Source organism: Oxyura jamaicensis, chromosome 4 (assembly GCF_011077185.1).
Source record: "Oxyura jamaicensis isolate SHBP4307 breed ruddy duck chromosome 4, BPBGC_Ojam_1.0, whole genome shotgun sequence".
NCBI classification, from domain to species: Eukaryota; Metazoa; Chordata; class Aves; order Anseriformes; family Anatidae; genus Oxyura; species Oxyura jamaicensis.
Window position 1 is genome coordinate 17992515 of NC_048896.1, and position 9733 is coordinate 18002247.

The following is a 9733-nucleotide window of genomic DNA, read 5'->3' on the forward strand; positions in this document are numbered from 1 at the left end:
ACCTCCATCAAAAGATCAGTGACAGGAAAGCATGATTTTAAAGTTGACAGCTATGAAAATAAAATGCCTGGCAGAGGTTCTAAGGAAAAGCATGCTCTGGTTTTAATTTGTATTACGTAGAGGGCCTCTAAAAGTGAAAAAGCATGTGGTATGCTCGAGGCCCCTTGCAGCTAAAGGACTGGAATAAGTTCATTTATGCCCTTACTTTATTTCCAGGCCTTTTCACATGAAGGTGCTTTTTGAATCGCTCAAGAGCTTCATCCTTAACTCTTTCTCCAGGTTTTTACCTCTCACAAAAAGCTGTCACCTGGAGAACTCAAACCACTGTGAAGAGTTTGTTAAGTTCCCAAATTACGCTTACATTGAAAAAAGATAGGTATCATATTCTTTCATTTGAGAGACTGGTAAAGTGATTTATGGAAATATATTTTTAGAAAAAAAATGGTGAGGGAAATGTCTAAATTTGCATGCTACCACTTTGAAGTAAGAGCAACTACAGGTAGTTTGAAGCTCATTTTTGAAGGGTTGATCATTCAGATATTCAACTGAGTTTAATTACTAATTTACAACCTAAACAAGCTTACCTATGAAGTTGTATAAGGAGACACATTATAAGGAGACTACTACCTCCATCATATCACAGTGTGGATTACATTAATTAAACATCCTTATGTTGGCAAGCTAGAAATTTGGATTCAGGTAATGAACATCAACATGAAGCCAGCGTAGCGCAATTCCGAAGTCAAGATCTCGAAAGAGGTGATCCTCAGTGAAGCCAGAGTAATACCATGACAGATCACAGTATCAATGGCAGGAAGCTGGATAAACATGATGTCGATGTCGACTCACGTATTTAATCCATTTTGAGAATGTTTGTGAAGAAGTGCTGTTCTGTACATCAGTCTCTGTCTGAGCATATTGGTTTGTTATTTAAACAAAGCTTGTAGTATTTATTCATTTATTACAGTTTTCTACACAGTAGATCAGATATGAAAATTTGTATAACAGCTGTGATTAACAAGACAAAATGCCTCTTTTTAGTTCCCATGGCATTTTCTTTACAGACAAGTGGATTCCTTTTCTTTAAAAAATGTTAATTATAGCTGTGAATACAACTGTATTTTTATCCATTTTAATAGTTTAAATGTTCTGATTCATGGGAACTGTTTTTTGCTTTTAATGACACAATATCCAATAGGTTTATGTTAAAGCCCTCATTGTATTCCTCCTGTTTCAGTTTTTGCTCTTGGGTATAAAAACAGAAATGGTCACACAACTGCAAGCATGGAGAAAGATCAGAGAGACAGCTAAAGATAAAGAAAGTACGCATAACTGCAATGAAGATTGCTGATAAGCACATCATAGTGGTTGTTGTAATCACACAGTTATGACTACTCTCTTCAAGTTTGAGTTGAAACTTGGTATTTGACAAACAGATCAAAGACACAGACTTGCTTAATATTAAGGAAACCGTTTTTTAATTATCTTAGGGTCTAGAAGACCTGCAATTGGAATCCAAATTTTTGTAGATGCTACGCAGTTAATATACTAGATGATATATTTGATGAATATCCATGCCCAAGAAAACATACAATCTAAAAAAGATAGAATGAAAATCTGAAGGAAAGGTGGTATATTTTTTTCCATTGTACAGGTTGGGAATTAAAAAACTAAGTGATTTCAAGCTTAACCCAAAACATAATGATTTCTATGGGTTTTGGCTAGACTCTTGGATTATATCAACATTGTTTCCAAATGTCACCTCAGTAGCTGCCAGACTGTACACAGTACAGTGCAAGAGGTTTTGGCAAGATGCTGCAGGCTGCTCTGTGGAATAAGTGATACAGGCAGCAGAGACACTGCTGGTCATGACAGCCTGCAAGGACATACTGGAAGGACTCTGCACAAGTGGGTGTTTCTGGAGACTCCCCACAGATTGCCTACAGTCTGTCTTTACGACTTCATAAAGGCAATCCCAATTAAAAACTAAGGTCCTCAGGAAATATGGCCTTACAGATACTATCACGGGCATATTTATCCATGTAGATGTATCCTAAATGATTACTCAATGTCACAAAAGCAGCTGAATCTGAATCTAAGCTTCCCATAATTCACAAATAACCTGCTCCTCTAGTCTGAGTCCTTAAGAAATGAAATGGTTTAATTCCTGCAAACACATGCAAGTTTGGATGCTTCTCCAGGACTCTGGAGTCTGCAAAAGTAGGGCAAGAAATCTCATAAAAATGTGTGTGACTTCAAGAAAAGTTCCATGCAGGGTGTGGTTGTAGAAATAGACCTCACGAAGTGCTCTTTTTGCTCAAACTTCATTTTCCAGAAACTGCTCTGTTGGTCTGACCCTGCGCACGTGGTCCTGGGTACGTATGTTTGAGCCATACATTCTCTCAATACCCCAAAGAGGTAGGAGCTGTAAGCATGTGACGGTCAGCTCCACAAGGTGCTGAGTGTAGGGAGGCACATTTGAAGTGGTTTTGCACAAACGCATGCAGTATGAGGAATAAAATGGAAGAGCTAGAAGTCTTGGCCCAGTCCCACAGCTAAGACATCATTGGCATAAGCGAAACCTGGTGGGATGAGTCCTGTCACTGGTGTGTTGCAATAGATGGTAACAGGCTCTTCAGGAGGGACAGGCAGGGTAGGCGAGGTGGCGGGGTGGCGATGGATGTGAAGCAGGGGCTGGACTGTGTGGAACTTTAAGTTGGCGATGGCAAAGTTGAGAGCCTCTGGAAAAGGATTAAGGGATGAACACATAAAGGGGATGTTGTTGTGGGAGTCTATTACAGACCACCTGGCCAGGATGACAATACCGATGAATGATTCTTTGCAGAACTAAGAGATGCCTCGAGATCAACTCCCCTTGTCCTTATGGGGGACTTCAACTTGCCAGACGTCAGCTGGGATCACCACACAGCTGACACGAGCAAGTCCAGGAGGTTCACAAAGCACCTAGATGGTAACTTCTTGGTGCAGGTGCTAAGGGAGCCAACTAGGAAAGGTGCCCTCCTAGATCTGTTGCTGGGGAACAGAGAGGGTCTTGTGGGAGGTGTGGCAATTGGCGGCCATCTCGGTCATGGTGACCATGAAGTGGTTTAGAATTTATGGTGACAGAAGGAAAACTGCCACCAAAACTTCAGCCCCGGATATGGGGAAAGCAGACTGCAGGCTGCTCAGGGAACTAGTCAGCAAGGTCCCCTGGGAAACTGCTTTTGAAGGCATTGGCGTCCATCAGTGCTGGTCAGTCTTTAAGCACTGCCTCCTAAAAGCACGAGATCAGGCAATTCCAAAATATCATAAGTCAGGCAGGCAGGGCAGGAGGCTGGCCTGGCTGACCAGGGATCTTCTACTGGAGCTTAGGTGAAAAAAGAAAGTGTACGGCTGCTGGAAGGAGGGTCAGGCGACGAGGAAGGAATACAGGGATGCTGTTCGTGTTTGCAGGGAGAAAATTCATGTGGCCAAAGCCCAACTAGAGTTGAAGCTGGTCGTGTCTTTTTTAGATATGTGAACAGAAAAAGGAGAACCAAAGAAAACACAGGTTCGCTACTTGATGGGGAAGGTCTCCTCACAGACAATGACATAGGCAAAGCAGAGACGTTTAAAGCCTTCTTTGCCTCTGCCTTCAACACTGATGATGCGCTTCAGGACCCAGGGTGCCCTGAGCTGGAGGACCGTGACGATGGGAATGACAAACTCCCAACCAACCCTGAACGTGTGCGGGATTTGCTGCTCCACCTGGATCTGTACAAGTCCATGGGTCCAGATGGGATTCATCCCAGGGTGCTTAAAGAGCTGGCTGACATCATCGCGGGACCTCTCTCAGTTATTTTTCAATGATCTTGGGAATCTGGAGAGGTCCCAGGAGACTGGAAGCTGGCAAATGTTGTGCCAATTTTCAAGAAGGGTCAGAAAGAAGACCCAAGCAATTACAGGCCTGTCAGTCTCACATCGGTGCCTGGTAAAATTATGGAAAAGATGATCCTTGAGGTTATAGAAGTGCACCTGAGGGACAATGCAGTCATTGGTCCCAGCCAGCGTGGGTTCATGAGGGGTAGGGCCTGCCTAGCAAATTTGATTTCCTTTTATGATAAGATCACCCGTCTAGTCAACCAAGGGAAACCAGCTGATGTGATCTTTTTGGACTTCAGCAAAGCTTTTGACATGGTTTCCCGTAGGATCCTACTGGACAAAATGTCCAGCATTCAGCTTAACAAAAACATCATCCGATGGGTGAGCAATTGGCTGACGGGCAGGGCTCAAAGGGCTGTGGTAAATGGGGCCACATCAGGCTGGCGGATGGTCACTAGTGGGGTCCCCACGGCTCCATTTTAGGCCCAGTCCTCTTCAATGTCTTTATAAATGATTTGGATGTAGGACTAGAAGGTATTTTGAGCAAATTTGCCGACGACACCAAACTTGGAGGCGTTGTGGACTCGGATGAGGGTGGAAAGGCCTTGCAGAGAGATCTGGACAGGTTGGAGAGCTGGGCGATCACCAACTACATGAAGTTTAACAAAAGCAAGTGCCGGGTTCTGCACCTGGGACGGGGCAACCCTGGCTATGTGTACAGACTGGGCGACGAGGCACTGGAGAGCAGCCCCGCAGAGAGGGATCTGGGGGTCGTAGTTGACAGCAAGCTGAATATGAGCCAGCAGTGTGCCCTGGCAGCCAGGAGGGCCAACTGGGGTGCATCGCTAGTCGGTCGAGGGAGGTGATTGTCCCGCTCTGCGCTGGTTCGGCCTCACCTCGAGCACTGTGTGCAGTTCTGGGCACCACAGCACAAAAAGGACATTAAGCTGTTGGAGAGTGTCCAGAGGAGGGCGACGAAGATGGTGAAGGGCCTGGAGGGGAAAAGGTATGAGGAGCGGCTGAGGTCACTGGGCCTGTTCAGCCTGGAGAAGAGGAGGCTGAGGGGGGACCTCATCGCGGTCTACAACTTCCTCGTGAGGGGGAGTGAAGAGGCAGGTGACCTGTTCTCCGTAATCACCAGTGATAGGACCCGCGGGAATGGGGTGAAGCTGAGGCAGGGGAAGTTTAGGCTGGACATCAGGAGGAGGTTCTTCATCGAGAGGGTGGTCGCACACTGGAACAGGCTCCCCAGGGAAGTAGTCACTGCACCAAGCCTGTCTGAATTTAAGAAGAGATTGGACTGTGCACTTAGTCACGTGGTCTAAACTTTTGTGTAGGCCTGTGCGGTGCCAGGAGTTGGACTTGATGATCCTCATGGGTCCCTTCCAACTCAGGATATTCTATGACTTTGCTGATGTCTTCTCCATGTATGTGTTGCACCACAGTATTTGAATTATCTAAAGCTGTTTTTCTTTCATCAGGGATGTCGTAATATTGCTGTCTGACCTGTGCAGACACTAGGATCTGTCAATGCAGATGGAAGGAGTACCTTTGTGGTTATGCAAAAATGAAGTGAATGGATTTGTTTACTCGTTTGCTCACTAAGGATCGGACCTAGTAGGATGGCTGACATAAACAAGACTGAGCCATTATCATTTCATTCAAAAAAGTCCCAATACATAGAAAGCAGTTGCAAAAGATGTGTTTACTGCTTTCAAACTTCAGCGTGGTACATTAGGACAATATTTTAAATCTGTAAAATAAATTAAACCTTACAATCTCAGACAAATACAATGTCTTTGCTTGAGACTTTAACAAGTAACATTTAGCCACAGGTCCCCTGAAAAATCAAAGATCAATCTGCTCACAATGTGCCTTATTGATTTGTCTTCTCTGCTGCAGGTTTTGCAGACCTTAAGCAGCCTGTTAAGATCTGCACAACAGGTCAAAAAGAAGCAAGTGTTACATTTTGACTATTTCAATCTATATGCTTGTTTTCTTATTGTACTTGGTGTTCCTGAATTTAAGTAACAGAATTTGTAAGCTTGCAGCTTTTGACAGCTGCATTTGCTGTGCTGCTTAATTAAACAAACAAACAAACAAACAAAAAAACACAATTACCATCTTCCTTCTCCACCATTTTTGAAGGTGCTGACATTGCAAATTACCTGCCTTTATAAATTCACGTGCATATATAAGAAATATTTAGGACTCAGATCAGGATACAGCAATTATGATAACCTTTACAAGGATTATTGTAATATTTTCTCTTTCAGTGACAATATTCCTCATCAACAGGACATGTTCATCCCCATAAGATACCTCTAGGAGAGAATGTACCTATCTACATAAGAATGTAATGGCATATAAAGACTCTATGCAATAGCAGTATGAAAACCATGTTAACTTTGCTTAAAGCTTGCCAGCTTCTTCCCATCATTTTACTGCCTCGGTTAAGAAAGTATTATAGAAGTGAACAATGTAAAGGTACTTCTGAATGGAAAAGTGTAGCTCATGACCTGGTATTTGCCACTAATGTGAACAAACAGTCCAATGTGATGCTTAGTTTAGTCAGTAAAAAAACTCATGTTGATTTCCTTAATCCTTAAGGCAGACATTCAACAAAAATACCAAATATTGTTTCAAACAGTTCTGCAGCCATCCAATTATTCCTTAAAATGGTGTATCAACCTGCCCCTCGTTCTGTTCAGATTAAGCCTTTCTTCTTTTCCATCTGGGCCCTGAAGGTTACATTACGCATCATGTGTATAGACCACATTTATTTGCATATTTCACAAATACTCATTCTATTTTCTCTTAAAGTCTATTCCACATATTTAGCACTTTTATTTTACTTTGACTTTTAACGGAGTTTTTTTCAGTTCCAGACTTTTTACCCACCTCACTCCTGGTATCCAGCTCACGTCCTACCTTACCCCATTTATTCTAGTGTATTTACTCATTTATTTTACATGCAGACATCACACAAACGTATACTCATCTCTTTGCCCCTGCCACAGCTGTCATCTTTCTTTTCCATGCCCCTAGCTCACTGGCCCTGGTTTTGCAGCAGCAGAGACTACAGAGGATGATGGAGGTGCCTCAGTGGGTTTTATAAGTCACCAACTCTTACCAGCAGGGAGAAGGGAAAGCAGAGTAAGCTCCACCTTCCTGCCAGTGAAGCCTGCCAAGCTCTGTGCAGCTCAGACTCCTGGTGCAATGCTATACGGAGGGTTTACCCTTTTGCACGCTGCCCTAGTTTTCTGTGTTTCCCATGCAGCAGGGAAACAGTGGGTCCAAGAGTCTCACTACCTACCCTCTGATAAAAGTCTGTGTGTTTCCCTTCTGCATGTACAGTCCATTTTTTTCCACAAAGTATACTCAGGGATTTGAGGACTGAAGATAAAAGTAAGCCCATGAGAATAGATGTTCAGAAATCTGGACAAAGATCAAATGACTCTTTTCTACCTGACAATTTGTTTTATATTATCTGTCTGTAGTAAGCATTTTTTTTTTTTTTTATTATTGGTGAGCTGAAGTATCTTCCTTTCCTGCTAGTACTCAAGTTAAGACCTCCTGATGTAAATATGCGTCTGTTCTCAAGCTTGTTTGTGTTAATCAGGAGTTCTTGGAACAATACAAATGCATTTGCATTTTAACACACGTTCTGTCTTTTGAACTCCAAAAGACTAATTTAAGCAAGGATTCACTCAAAAAAAAAAAAAAGACTAAATATTGTTAGCACTATATCTACTCTGATGACACTGAGGTCAACATAAATATCTTGTCAAAGATTCAACAGAATCGACTTTTCTATTTCCAGAGAGAACTGGTAAAAAAAAATAAAAATAAAAATAAAAACTGTTTCCCTGTTGCAAAACTGTTCACTTACAGTTTTCTATCAGTAATAAAGATTCTGCAGTCAATACTTTAATAAATTTCTGAAGTGTGAAAATGAACAGAATGAATATAACTTCACTTTTTTACTGAAGCTCACAAAGAGCAGCAAAACGATGTTAAACAAGCAATATAACGGTAGCTAGACATGATTTTATGACCTACAAAAAGAATCCTGCTTAAATCATCATTTTTGCTCTAACCTCACTCCTGTGTAGTACTAATCATATTGTTCTGGAAACTAACTGAAAACATTTTTTTTGAAAACTGTTTAAAACTGCAACTCTGAAATGGAATTTCAAAAACTGAAAATCCAAGCTTCTATATTTATTAAGCCATTCTATAACTGATTTGTTCATATGCTAAAATTTCCAGCAGAGAAGAGCCATATATTTTTTTCAAAACATTCCTGCATCCTGCAAGGGTAATGTGATACTCAAAACTAAATCTGGTTTTAATTTTTATAATTCCTCATTATTTTTACAATAGCTAAAACTTCCCAATCTATAACTTTACATGGAATGTGGGGACTGAAATACAGGACTGGATTCAAATTCTGTGTCTGGTGTCAATTATAAATATCACAGAAATTAATTTGTCAGTTATTTTGAAAATATTAGCTAGCAACAGATTTATGAAAAAATAAGACAGTGCTATGGATTCTACAAGAAATCTGGAAGCTACTTCCCTTTTCTATTAACTAAGCTAGTTTATTCTTTCCAACTGGCTGATTAGGTGGATTTGTTCTCATATTCTTATTAAAGTATGAGATGATATTAAGACTTCTGCCTTCATAAAATAGGATAAAGAAAGAGGATACCGAAATAAAAAGTTAAATTAATACCTTTTACACTTTTAATATTTATCACAAACATAACATGACTTCTGAACAATTGAGCAGTTTAAGAACCTATTCTTCAGAAGTACAGCCCTTAACTCTCAGCATACAAAATCTGTGCTGAATGTGGTACAGTACTAGAGCAGGGCCTAATTTTGAACTCTGTAGTGGCCACCTCCAAGCAGGGAAGGAGACAACATGTAAGTAGAAAGGAGGAGAAAAAAGGGAAGAGCCTTGCAGCAGAGGTGCAGTGTACCCTGGAGGGTACACTGGCCGTAATAACTTAGCTAATCAACAGTCTAACCTACCTCCTGCTATGCCGACATTGTGTTTCAGTTGATAATGCAACTTCTCAGAGCCACTGTGTTTCGGAACAAGTTGTACTTGGCAGATTGCCATGGTGCTGAGTGATCCTTCTCCTGCGGGATTCCAGAGCTTCCACAAACACAACAGGTCACTTTCCACTAATGTGACATAAAAGAAATAGATTGAAAATGTCAGTGTTGACATTGGCTGCCTGCTGAAATCAGTGTGCAGAACCCAGCGCTGTTTACAATGCAGATACATTAAAGGGAAATCACGTAACTCCTCGTCCCCCACCCAACTTCACCTCTCCCTCACACAGCCACGCTACCACATCGAACAGCTGGCTGGAGTCTGGAAAGAATGCCCACAAATTAATGAACTTGAATTATTTTTTAATGAGCGCACATCTAGCTTTAGGATGATAATGGTCGAACACAAAGTGCTATACCGCCCCGAATCCAGGGATAACCTCACTCTACCTGTGGTACTGGAAGGAATGCATAAATATCTAAGCAACAAGCATTATGAGCATTTCTCAGCTTTTAAAATCAACAGGTGAAAACACTTTTTGTACAATTTTGTACATTTGAAGCATCTCTTCTTTCTGTTGTGTTTTTTTTTTTTTGTGTGTGTGTGTCCCTTTAAAATATTAAAGAAATGGAAAGCAAGGTGTCTGCCTGTAAATTAGTGCTCCATGGAGTGTCTTTAAATTCTTGTACAGTAGGAAATGCCTTCATCTTAACCATTTGATTTATTAATGCAGTTGAAGCTACTTGAGCAAAGGTTGGAGAAATGTCTTTTCTTCTTTGCAGATCAGATTAATTTCAATGT

At 41.4% G+C, this 9733-nt stretch overlaps 1 protein-coding gene across 1 annotated transcript in view; it reads right to left on the reverse strand.

Annotated features, from left to right (window-relative positions):
- Window positions 1-9051, reverse strand: part of NXT2 (nuclear transport factor 2 like export factor 2) — a 57864-nt gene extending 48813 nt beyond the window's left edge. Inside the window, exon 1 of the mRNA XM_035324632.1 lies at window positions 8905-9051. The gene's annotated coding sequence lies outside the window, so the exon portion shown is untranslated. The remainder of the gene's footprint in view (window positions 1-8904) is intronic.
- Window positions 9052-9733: the final 682 nt, after the last annotated feature.